General features: G+C 38.6%; 1 long non-coding RNA gene across 1 annotated transcript; it reads left to right on the top strand.

The window, feature by feature from the left end:
• Positions 1-10,054: 10,054 nt before the first annotated feature.
• LOC103602955 lies at positions 10,055-11,996 on the top strand. The gene is made up of 3 exons (XR_551567.1): positions 10,055-10,278; positions 10,403-10,465; positions 11,696-11,996. It is a non-coding gene; the product is annotated as an uncharacterized LOC103602955 (long non-coding RNA).
• The last annotated feature ends 1,376 nt before the right edge of the window (positions 11,997-13,372 follow it).

The raw sequence follows: 13,372 nt of genomic DNA, 5'->3' as shown, positions 1-13,372 counted from the left end.
GAGGGTGGCCCAGCAGCACAGCTGGGGAGCCAGGTGGCTCTAGGGGACCCCTTGCATGGGACTTGAAGAGGAGTGATGTCTCACAACCAACGTTAAGCTCTTCTCCCTTTCTGCCTTGTAGTTCCTTTTTTATATTCTCAAGTCTGTAGCAAAGTCAGGCGTTGGGATTGGGATTGGCACTTATGGAAAAAGGAACTGCGTCTACATTTTAAGGAGCTGCTGCACATTTTAAGGAGCTCCTCCACTTTTATCCAGCTCCTTTGTAGTGCTATTGGGATTGGCACTTATGGAAAAAGGAACTGCGTCTACATTTTAAGGAGCTGCTGCACATTCATCAAATCCTCCACTTTTATCCAGCTCCTTTGTAGTGCTGTTTGTTTAAAGGAAGACACCCAATTTTAGTACCTTTAGACTACCTACTATTGTCTTTCATGAATCTTCTTCTGTTGGCTCAAGAATGCAAAACTGTAGTGAGTCTCAAAGGGTTTATACTGTTGAAAGGGATGCTGTAGATTAAAAATAGCACTGTAGTTTATCTTCGGCTGCTGGGGTATCCGTGTACTCTTCTCACAGAAACAGGCTTTAATTACAGAGCAAAGAATAAAGTGGACTTGATTGCTGCTCAGAAAGACTGACATTTCAGGCTCTCCCACAAAATACTCATTGATGTTGATGTAAGAGGAAGAGAAGCGTCAGAATACAAAGGAGCTTTGTGTTGCCAGCAGTCGGGGGAGCATTCTTTGTCTTCCCAACATAGCAGTTTTGATAGGAAATTCAACATGAGATAAAAAATATCAAATGCAACATTGTCATTTTCACAATCTCTTTTGTGACTGTACGTTAGAAACACCCACAGGAGGACAATTGATGTTCTGGAGCTGCTGGAGGAAAGAGAAAAACAAAGAAGTCAGTCAACAAAATTGACCACATCCCAAATTCATATTTAGGAAAATATACTATTTATAATAGGTATAGCTGTATTTTCCACACACGTTGAAAGACAGATGATGATTTAACAAATCAAATGAAAGAGAAAAACCCTTATTCAAAATAATTGGTGATGTATAAACACCTCTTTGAAGGCAGTCTGGGATTAATTAAAATGCATGTACAGTAGTATATATCCAAAAAAGAAAAAGAGAAAGTACTATTCCAGCTCTTGGCTATTGTGAAGAGTGCTGCAATGAACATTGGGAAACAGGTATACCTTCGACTTGATGATTTCCATTCCTTTGGATATAATCCCAGCAGTGGGATAGCTGGATCGTATGGTAGATCTATCTTCAGCTGTTTGAGGAACCTCCAAACCATTTTCCATAGGGGTTGCATCATTTTGCATTCCCACCAACAATGTATGAGAGTTCGAAAGGGTTCCTATCTCTGAACTCATGTTAAGATAATAACTAGCTTCTCATTAAAGGAGTCGTGATAACTATACCCTTAAAGTAAATACCCTCCTACGATAGACTTGTTTATGCTGCTAGTCACTATCTCAGGCCACAGAAACATGGTCTCTTTTAATCTGTCAGCAGCATTAACCACCTGAGAAGGCACATTTGCTCTAACTTCTTGAACTTTGTATAATTCAAGTTTATGATCTAACCAATACATTATAAATGCTTAGATGATATACTTAATTGGAGCAAACAATTTCTCTCCTATTCAAAACTATGTAATTAACATCATCATTTCCTTATATATGGGGGGGGAAAGTAAAGGAAGATGGGATTGGAAAGACCGTACTCTGACTTACCTAATGGTTGGAGAGAGGTCTCATATCTTGAATCTTAGGTATGAGGCTTTGAAACATATAAACTCTAAGAAGAATAATCTTGGAATCTGATCACAATATAAAAACTTTATGGTTTTTCATATGAGACTAATTAACAAAGTCAGCTCAGTTGCAACACATACAACAGTAATAAGGTAAATAGGTGAAATTCATCCCCTTTGTTATCTTAAGGGTCAGTATCTAAACCCTGCAACAGAGAACTTCTCTTTAATGGCAGTAAATGTTATAACTGCCCCCTGTTGAAGTTAAATTATTGTTATTGTTTTTGTTCCCATGAAAAAATAGAAAGGTCTTTTTTAAAGTGGCAATGTTTTGATGGAGGTCTTCCATCATTTTGGGCAATCTTGATCAAGTCACTTTACTTCACCGACCTCAATTTCCCTATCTATATAGCAAAGGAAATGGTCCAGTTGGTCTCTGAATTTCCTTCTATCACTGAGAGCCCTTGATTTTGAGAAATCCCCAATTGCCAGTACAGTATAATATTACAAAGAAAATGATAAGCACAGTTAATATATTAAAATAATACTAATGCTTCAATCTCCTTGTGACTTGGCCATTGTTTCTGACAGTGGGCACAAGACATTCTGTTTGTGTATCATAACTAATAATTGGTACCTTCCATAACAGAAAGTGGAATCTTTTAAGGATATCTTTGAAGAATATCCATTTGTAAGTAGACTAGACCTTGGTATAGGTGCTTATTCTTTGTCAGAAGTAAGTATAAAATTTATTTTTTGGTGAAGTTAATAGTCTAGAAACTGGTTCTGCATCCATAAGCTAAACCAAAAAATGCTCTTGTTTCAGTGGCACTTACTATCCTGAATTAAAACTAAGATTACTCATTACTCTGTATTTGGAATATTTATTAATATATTAACTGCATATAAAATCGTGCTGAGAGTGTGCAAAGATTTCAGCAGAGCCTAATTTCTATTTCACTGCATGAATATCCCTTTTTGTTGAAATTCTGTGAAGGTTCTGAATTTTCTTTACCTCTTGTAGCACAGCTAGCATGTGCTCACGGGGGCAGAAGGGATACCCGCCCTCTCCCTCCGCTGCAAAGCTGACAAATATCAGAGCCAAAATGAAGTCCACTAAGGTTTGAGTGGCAAAGGGATTGAGATAATAAACAGTTTGTGTTTGTTATAAGAACACACGTCTCGTCTCACTCTCTGAATGGTACACTGGCTAGAAAACAAAGAGCTAGATTTCTGGGAGTTAGAAGTAGGATTTCATTTGCAAAGACTATAATAGAAAAGGAAATAAGTATATTTTTAAATTATACTTTTAATGGCCATTTATGCCCATCTCCATAACCCCACATACCATTAATTTAAGCCAGTGAAGACTGAAATTTCCACCGTAATAAAGGCCTAAGTATTAGTGAAACTCTTCTTGGAATCGTGGCAGTTCTTTTTGCCTCTTTCAGAAAAGGAGAGGAAAAAAGCAGCTTTATTAGCTGTGCTCCAGAGGAATATATTAGGATCTGATTACACAGTTTAGCTGGCAAATTAATTTGTGAATTTTCCAACATTTTTAAAAGCATGCTTGTTGAAGTGCTGAACTCCTGCCCCTGGTGAAACTTTTAGGGCCCTTTTGAGACACACAGAATCAGAGAGAAAATATGTATAATAATGAGAAGCATTTTCATGATATTTAGTGATATTTGCTCCTCAGAATTCTATTAATTTAGGGGAATGACTTGCAACTGTTACCACATTAAGAAACTTGGCAAGCGCCAGAATATAATTATTTCAGCTACAGTGCTGACACACACAAAAGAAAGGAAACTGTTCATGGAATGTGTATATGTATTTATGGCTATTATTATTTACATTATTGTGATTTACAGTTCCCAAAATTTACTTCCCTTTTTCCTCTATGCTCAAGAAGGAAGTCTACACAAACGGCTTTGCATTTCTGACAATTGGCATTCCCCTGAAGAGCTATCCCTAAATTGGAGGTGGTGATTCCTAGGAAGGCTTTTAATGAATTCTCAGCATCTGTCTTGGGGATATCCCAAAGATGTAACTTGTTCTCGACAGTACTCATCAGTGTTTGCCTGATAGTTAGGTGGGACAATTCTTCATTGTATGAAATTGTCCTGAGCATTTTAGGATGCTTCCCATCCCTCACCCCTCTTCCCTTGACCCACTAAATACCAAGAGTCATTGTGACTATACAACACACCCCATTTCCAAACTTTTCCTATAGACCTCCCTTTGAAAAAGACTGCAAAGAGATCAGACTTCAAGAATGATATTCAGGTAGTCATGGAATATTCTGGGGGAGGGCTACTATACTAAGCTTTTTTATGATGCATCTACGAATTATGTAGCATGTAGAAAATTCAAAATGCCTCCTCATCCTAGGGTCGTCTGCAATATGCCTTATATTGTTAAAAGTAATTGCTCTTTGCTTGGTGGTTTGCAAAGAGTTAAAGAAAAGTAAAAGAATAGCACTGTCTTTACTGACAGCTGGCTGAGTCACCTCACGCTGCTACTGATCATCAGGACACAGATATGTGTCATCCTCAGGACCAGGAAAGGCTTCTGTGGTGACTCCGCTTCACAACATATTTTTGGAAACTGAGTCAGCAAGCCAGAAAGTAAATAAGAAGTGGGGGCATATGGAGGCAGGGATCAGATATTAAGCTTTCATCACCTTCCTAGCTCAGTCAACTGAATTGACAACTATCAGAATCTTAGGGTTTTCAATAAAGTCTGGAGTTTAGTTAATAACAGTGTGCCAATGTCAGACAATGTACACATGTGCACATGTGAAACTCAGTGAGGGATATATAAAAATTCTATGTGCTATCTTTATAAGCTTTCTGTAAATTTGAAATTGTTTCAAAATAAAAAGTTAATTTTTAAGTTGCTTTCTAAACTCACTTCTTTTATTCACAATTTCCCATCCTCTCCTCTTTTCATTCTGTCTTCTCTCCACCATACCTCGCTCCTCAGTTTCCCCTTCCCCTCTCTAGACTTCCAATTAAACCTGCTTTCCATCTGAGATTGCTGCAAAGTTCTCAAATCCCAACTCTAATTCCCTTCTGAATCATGAATTTCTCAAGATCCTATGGCTCTAGCCCTCTGCTGTCTCTTGCTTGTTTTCCTTCTTATATCTCAAATCCCAACTCTAATTCCCTTCTGAATCATGAATTTCTCAAGATCCTATGGCTCTAGTCCTCTGCTGTCTCTTGCTTGTTTTCCTTCTTATACTCTCTCTCTCTCCTTGTTTATTTTTTAAATTGCCTAGGTCTTTATAGTTTACAAAGCAACTTCACATGTACTCTGCCATTTGATCTTGTAACATCCCGGTGAATTGGTCATAATTATCACTCCCATTTGAAAAAATGAGAAAATGGGGGTTTGGAGAGGCTAAATAATACAAGTGATTTGCCCAGCATCATTCATCATTAATAGCACAGTTGGGATTTAAATTCAGAAATCTTGACTTTCTCAGTTATATCACGTTGCCTAGAAATTAATTAATGATTCTTCTTCTGCTTCTACATTTTCCCACTACTTTTTGAAATTTTGGAAGGAATTTTGAAAAAAAAAATGACAATCTCTTAACTTGATGACATACAACATAATCATAACTAGATGAAAAACTTAACACAGTTATTCGAGTTAAAAGTAAATTCAATCTTCTCAAATGCCAAAGTGAGGTCAGATAGTCTCACTGCACCTAATATTCATAAAAGAGCACATTTGTGAAGTCCGTAATGAACATTTGTTGACTGTACACCTCAGAGATGAGGAAATTTGTGGCACAGACAATGCTATGAATTCTCTAATATATTTAATATTTTTCTTGTATTGAACACAAGACTAATTGCCAGCCCCTCCTTGAGCCTACTTGCTGCTGAGTTCTGTCCAATGGAACAGGCATAATGGAACAGGGCTAATCTTAGAATGTCTCGCACAATCTCCTACTTTCTCTCTCTCCACAGCCTGTGCAGCTGGAAGCGAAGGACTCTCCTGCTTGAAGACAGCTGGCCAGAAGAGCACTGGACTCTGTGTGAGTGAGAAACCAGCGCTTATTGTATTAAGACTTTGGGATTCTGGGGGACTGTTTGTCACTACAGCATAGCCTAGCCCGTCTTAACTATTAAATAAACTGAAATCCATAGGTACTTAGTAGCTTGCTTAGGTTTATTCAGATAGCAAAATATTTGCTACTGCCGAGGATATTAGCCAGGTGCCCCCAGTCAAGTCATTGATCTTTACAAATATTCATCTGTGTCAACAAAGACCCAGGTCTAGAAATACTCTTTTTTGATTGATCTAACTCTGGATGAACTCACTCCATTTCAGAAATCCACTGTTAGGTATATATGTATGTCAATATAGGAAAAGGCCTAGAAATAGTGCTGGGGAAAGGAGTGCGATAAGGCTGAAAGAGGAGGTGAGGAGGGGAGGGAAATAGTGATGCTTGAACGTTACCAACTGTGTTATTTAAATATTTTTGCAATGAAAATTTAAATATGTGCTATTTTTGAAATTTAAAAAAAGAAAAAGAAAGAAATCTCGGATAAGCATAACTACTCCTACAAATGCTCTGCTCATCTTTCAGTTGAAATCCCATCAGCCTTTTAAGGCTCACTCCCTCACTTGATGCTTTTCTTCATCTTTTCCAAAAGGAATGATCTTTTCCTCCTCTAAATACATATAGAATACAGTGGTTGCTTATGTAGGCAGTGCCTTTGTCTTATATTTTAGTTATGTGGACACACATTCTATTTCCCTTATTAGATGACATTTCTCTGAAAAGTAGGGACTGTCCTGCTCTTTATACAGCTATTCAGAAAAATAAAAATCGGGATTTCTGGAATAGCAGAGTCAATAGCTTGGCAAATCCTCTCCCCAAGAAGCAGTGATAAAACTGCAAAATGTTGTTGAAAACAACCACTTCAGGACTTCAGGCATAGGATAAATTGAGATGCATTTATTCAAGAAAAGCTTCTGAACCTCAGGTAAGAACAGTAGGAGTCTGTGATGTTAAAACCTGGGCTGCTTCCATTTCCCAACCTCCGCCAGCTCCACCTCCATAACCGTGACAGTTCTACGATGACTGGGAAATCTGTAAAAACCAGCAACTTCCCTGCCAGAGGAGACCAACATCACTTGGAGCTAAATGTAGAAAAACTACAAGGCCCAGAAGCAACCCAAGGACCTATCAATAGATGAACAGATAAATGCATGGTGGTATATTCATATAAGGGACTGTTAGTCAGCAATAAAAAGGAATTATCTATTGACACATGTAGCAACAGGCTTGGGCTTCAAAATACTTCTTCTAAGTAAAAGATGCTAGACAAAAAAACATGTGCACTGCATGATTCCATGTACATAAAATTCCAGGAAATGCAAACTAATCTACAGTGACAGAAAGCAGTGCAGTGGTGATGGGAGTGGTGAAGGATGAGAGAAGGAATTACGAGGGTCATGAGAAGACTTTCGAGGGTAGTAGATATGTTTACTATCTTGTTTTGGTGATAGTTTCACAGATGTATACATTTGTCAAATATTAAGAAATTGTGCACTTGAAACATGCAATTTACTATATGTCCTATATAGTAAAAATTCCTATTTAAAAATTATTTCAAAATTCCTTAACCCCACAAATTGTAGAGTTAAATTGATCTTCCTCGAAATCTTTGTCATGTGTATCCTGTGACTCCATTTACTCATTGGTACAAAGCTTTAAGCCTCCAGGGATATATAAAAGCTATAAGAAGCATGGATTTAGAGGAAACATAATCACTGTACTTAAGAAATAGTTGCTCCATGATTTATAAATTTAAAGTTGAGTGTTAGAACTAGAACTCCAGCATCTAGCTTAGTCTTTCTTATTATACTCAAGGAAACTCAGAGAGAGAGGGGGACCCAGATGAGGTCATCTGGCAGTCATGTGAGGACTTGAAGACGTGTCTCTTGGTTGTAAGATACTAGAAAACAGAGGAATTGAATATTCACTTTGTTGACTTTATCATTCATTTTAGACATTTCTATCAGAAGAACTGCACAGGAACCACAGTAAAAATACCAATTCTTCAACTCATTACCTTCTAAAAAGCACAAGCAAAGTCAAACCTGTATTTTAAGATGTTATCTTCTATTTAAACATTCTTTTCCCTTTTCATTCTGATTGTTTTCATATAGTTTAAATTTTTGCAGAAGATTCTTTGAATCTCTGACAGCCAAAACCAGCTGTGTTTGCTGGTGAGGGTGGAGATAGAAACAATATTTACTAGCAAAGCCAAAATCAGACTTGCAAGGGGAAAAATCAATTGGCAGCAATGGAAAGAAGAGTATTTGCTAATTTAGAACAGTTTTTGAACGCTAACACTGGTTTTACCCCTGGCCTAGGACCTCCAGGTCCAAATTAACATAAGGGGAGGGGCCGCTTTGTTTAAATTTCTGATGGATGTTTACAAAGAAGCACAGGGAAGAACGCTTCTCCTTGCTCTTGAAAATTGAGGCATCAATAATGGTCCAGTCTTCTCCCTGGCACAGGGGGCAGAGTACAGGCACTGAAGACAGACAAAACTAAATTCACCTGAGTCCTTCATTTGTGGATAATTTTCTGTCTGTTCTGTGGTTTCCTCATCTGTAAAATAGAGGTAATTCTACTTTATAGTGAATTTGTTATGAAGTTTAGAAATAATAAATGTCAATTCCACTTTACAGTGCCGGACTTATACAGGTGACATGGCACTCAATACATGATAACTGTTATTATTATTATTTTAACACTTAGCCTGTAACCATGAAAATACACTGCTGTGAGGAGGAGGAAAGTAACTACTGTACTTGGCAATTTTTTTCAAGTACACAGGGACTGCTGATACTTGCCCCTCAGCTTCCAGATGTTTCCTTCTGCTATACCTGAAGCAGTATAAGAAAATTTCTCTGCAGGTTTCTGCAGAGGCAGCCAGCACTTGGGTTGTGAATCTTTTCTTGAGTTGGGTGAGAGATTTTTTTCTTCCCTTCATGCCTAGAAGGACAGGCTGCTGTCTTCAACACAGAGAATTTCACTGACTTTGAGACCTTGATGAATTCATTTAATTGATTTTTTCTTCATAAATGAACAATACATTTTACATGGGTACAGTTATTCTCTCAATTGCATTTCCATAGCTCTTCATAAATATTTTGTCATGGTGATTATCACAGCGTGTTGTGGATATTAGCTTATGCTGCTACTAGTATATCAAAAGGTAAATCTCCAGTTTCTCAAGGACAGGGCATACCTTCTTTTGTGTGTTCTCAGCACATAGCATGGTGTCTGCACATAGCTGAAACTCTATCAGTGTTTGTGGCACTAAATATCAGAAATCTCACCTGTTCTACATCAAATCAGTTTATTTATCCTTTAGAATATTAGAAGTATCTAAAGTTTCTATGGGCTACATGATAAGCGTAGTGCTCCAATGGCTGCCTTTAGTTAACTGGAATGTATTTAAAAGTTGGAAAAAGACTTCTTATTGGATATGAATATAGACTTGAAAGAGGGTATCTACTTCTTTGAGGAAGGATGTGCCAAGATGTGTTAGGATCATAGTTGGAAATGATTGAATACTACACAGTTAAATGATATGTTGCACTTGTTGAGGGTGGGGTAGGTGGGAATAAATCCTAAAAGTTAGTTTGGGGAAACAGATGAACTGGCAATAATGTTTAATCTATCACATATAAAGTATATAATATTCCCAGATGGATCCAGGCTCTATTCAGACCTTTGTAAAACATGCGCTTGATTACTTAGCAACCCATCTAAGGATCTCACAAAAATCAGTTGTGTGTATTTTAATGAGATATGTCTTCTTAAGGGTTCCTTTCAACTCAGAACTTTGTAAAACAAAGTAGATTTCACTAAGGCCTGAATTTACTCACTGGGATCCTCTATTTAATAAACAGTTAACTTCAGTGTAACTAATTTAGTGAAAAGTCTAAATTTGTTAGTCGCATGGGAATAAAATGACTTTATTCTGCTAGTAAAAGGCACTAACTATATTCAGTTAAAGCCTTCTATCCAGGTGGTGGAAGATTCCCTTAACAATCTCTCATTCAATTTTGTTTCTTTTTTTGTTTATTTCAATAAGTAGAACAGTCTCATTTTCATTCTTTAAGACTGTTCCCTGTTCATTTTAATACTTTACTAAATAAATATGCAGTTTAAAGACCTTTCTCTTCCTTTCCCCATCCCCAGGGTATCCTGCCAGCAGTCAGCAGAGGACAAACGCACGCATCTGGGGTCTTGGGAGAGTGAAGTGCTGGGCTCACCCTCACCTGTCATCTCTTTGCACTCACCTTCACATCTCTCTCTCCTGCGTGGAGTAAGGCTACAGAACAAGGGAGTTGGAAGGAATGGCCTCCCCTAACTTGACTACCAGTCTCAGATACTACTGGAAAGCTATTTATCTACTGTAATGGTTAAAGAAGCTAAACACATCCCTGCCTCCCTTGCAGGTAGTGTCCAGGTGATCCAATTCCAGCTAAGGAGAAATAAGTAGAACTTTGCTATGTGGCTTATGAGAACAGTTTTATTTACTTCATAAAAGTAACAGACTTGGTTGTTCTCTCCCATCCCCAGACTTCTTTCCTTAAAAGTGCACCTGATGCCTGGAGTTGGGACAGACACCTGGCAGCCATGAGGGTAAGTCTGAGAGAATTCAGGACTACTGAGGTGTGGAAACAAGGATGGCAGTAATTTCCCCCCAGATACCTTGTTATATGAGAAAAATCAGTCTCTATTTGTCAAAGCCATTGAAAAGTAGGCTTTATATTACTTGCAGCCAAAATCGTTTCTAACTGATATACTGACCCCTGGGTATCTTTTAGTTATCTCCTTGATTGGCCATAACCCTGATCTACCTGTTATCCATGGGCTTTGTATGGAAAAGGTGGCATTGGCATTGCCAATTGGGCCAGCAATTAACTGTCTTACTCTTTAGCAGTGCCCCTGGCTATGGGTTGTCTCTTGAGAAGCTTGTCTGCATCTGCTAGCAAATCCCCAGATAGCAGCATCTGTCTCATTCCTCTGTTCTCTATAACTCTTTGCCATTCTCTATGGAATCTTCCCCAGCACATGCACCTGCAGCAACCTCCCAGCCCTGGAGCCTGCAAGCATTGGCAAATCCCACCTTCTGTACCTCTGGATCACTGGGAACTTTAGAGAGAGAATTCTGGGCCTGTCGAAATGTAGCCATCCCACCCTACACTCTCTCTCCCCTGCTCTACTGGAAAGTGGGCCATAAGCAAGCTCCTGGGGCTAAGCAGACATGCAGCCTGCTGGATAAACATCAGTCTCTCCCCATCTTTGGGGGTGATTCTTTTGGGGACTTTCTCACATGCCCCCACCCCTCAGGGAATGTAGGGGAAGGATTCATTAACATTGCACTGCTCTCTCCCTACCCAAAAGGGGCTCCTCTGCATCCTTCTCTCAGCTTCTGTCTTAGATCTACCAGAGTAAAGGAAGGCAGGGGACCAGTGGCAGGGTTGCAGCAGTAGCAGTTCTGTTGAGCTGGCATCTGTCAGCACACCTGTGACATGAAAGGGACGGCCTCGAACTGTATAGCATTCACAACTTAGTGGTTTTTGGTTTTGGTTGTGTGCCTTAGCCTCCAGTTCTGAGAGCACTTAATAGTATCACAAGCATTCACAGTATAGTATATATTGTTGTGTACATGGACCCTGGGTCCTTATCTGCTTCCACCTTCAACAAGACTACACATCCTACTTCATTTTTCTCATATTGACAATGAGAATTTAAATCCAAAAATTCTCCTGTCTTAAGTTGCTTGAAGTTCAGTTTGGAGTGTGCATATACTTTATGCTTTATATAGAGAGGACTAATCAACCATGTCTGTTGCCCTGCTCCTGCTAGCTACATCCCGAACCTACAAAATGCTGCTCCATTGCGAACATGCTCTGCCGGTGTCTGCTGTGAAAAGTCTACTGTACCATGCCCGTGGCGGCCTCAGTACCAAAGGTGTTTATAGACCTTGTCTTCAGGCACCCAGAGGACATGTTTCAGGATCCGCGCAGCCTGGAAGACTTTAAGTACTTCCCCAATTTTTTTTTTCAGTTTATTTTCTTGCCCTTTCCCTGCCCTCCCCCCTGCCCCATTTTCCCCTTGCAGCTGTTGGATGCGGTTAACAGTGTGGCCCTTTCAGCCTTGCTGAGCTTCGCTGGGCAGCAATTCCATGTCCACTTACATTCCTCTCACTTACCCTAGTTAGTCCTTTCACTCAAACCAGTCAGACAAGCACAAGAATTTGGATAACAGCAAAGAAATCAGAAACACTTTTTCCCCCATTAACAAAGAAAAGAATTGGAGGATTCAGTTAAGACTGAAATTAAGTACTTGAGCCATCCCAATAAATTGGAAAGCACTTTTTTACAATTTTAATCATTTTCAAACTCTTTATAAACTGTTGTCTAGACACAATTTTGGATGAATGTTTACTCCCCACCAGGAGACTGCAATTCATCGAAAAAAAAGGAACAGTAACATCCAGAAATTGTATTGGCCAATATGAGTATGTTCAATATTCCTCAATAAGAAATCTAAGGAAAGTAGCAGAAACTACTTCTACTGAATTTAGAAAAGCTTTATTTCCTCTGTTATATAAAACAAGTACTGATCATAAAATCTAAGTCTTATCCAGGCCATTCAACTATTTGCTTAGATGACAGCAGTGAGTAAATGTTTGTTTCATGTCGAGAGATGCTGGACTTGATACCACAGTCACATGGGGGTAGTAGCTTTTATTCTTTTATTTTTCCCTTTAGCAGTGTAAATAAATACTTGCTAATTTTTCTGTTTTCTCTGTTGAGGTTTTCTTTCTTTTTTTTTTTTTAAGGTAGAGTCCACTTATATTGTTGACAGACTTTGTGGGAGTGCTATTTCTATCCTAGCTTTGGCTGCAAATACGTCAAAAGGATGTGCCCTGAGGTTTGCTGACAATAAAGCCAATTACAAAGCGAGTGTTTTTGGTGTCTTTCTCTCTCTCTCTGTCTCTCTCTCACACACACACACACACATACATATTCACACACACACATACATATTCACACACACACACACACACACACACACACACGGCACCTTTGCAAGGATTTGAGAGGTTGAGAACTGTCATAGGAGGCTGAGGGAAGTGGACACAAAAGTTTGAAAGTGACTTTGACCCCTCACAAATTGGCTGAGAGCCCATCTAGTTTCTCAGTATCTTCAAACAATCTAAATATTTTGTTGTTCAAAAATAATCCATATGTGAATAATTTTAATTCATTTTTAAAAATTTAATTCTACAAATATTTGTTAGTTGTATTCTATGTGCCAACCAGTGTGTCAAGTTCTGGGAAGATAAGATAAGGAAGACAGGTGCCCTTCTCTCAAGACAAATAGAAGAGACAGACCTTCAAAAAAGTCTAACACGAGGGCACTTCAAAAAGCTCATGGAAAAATAGAATGAAAAGATAATATGAATCCTTCCATGAACCTTTTGAAATACCCTCATATTAACATGCAAGGCAGACCAAAGTAAATGCCAAATAGAAA

Source organism: Galeopterus variegatus, unplaced genomic scaffold (assembly GCF_000696425.1).
Source record: "Galeopterus variegatus unplaced genomic scaffold, G_variegatus-3.0.2 Scaffold4381, whole genome shotgun sequence".
Classification (NCBI taxonomy): domain Eukaryota; kingdom Metazoa; phylum Chordata; class Mammalia; order Dermoptera; family Cynocephalidae; genus Galeopterus; species Galeopterus variegatus.
Note: the sequence above shows the minus strand (reverse complement) of the source record. Positions and strands in the feature narration are given on the sequence as shown.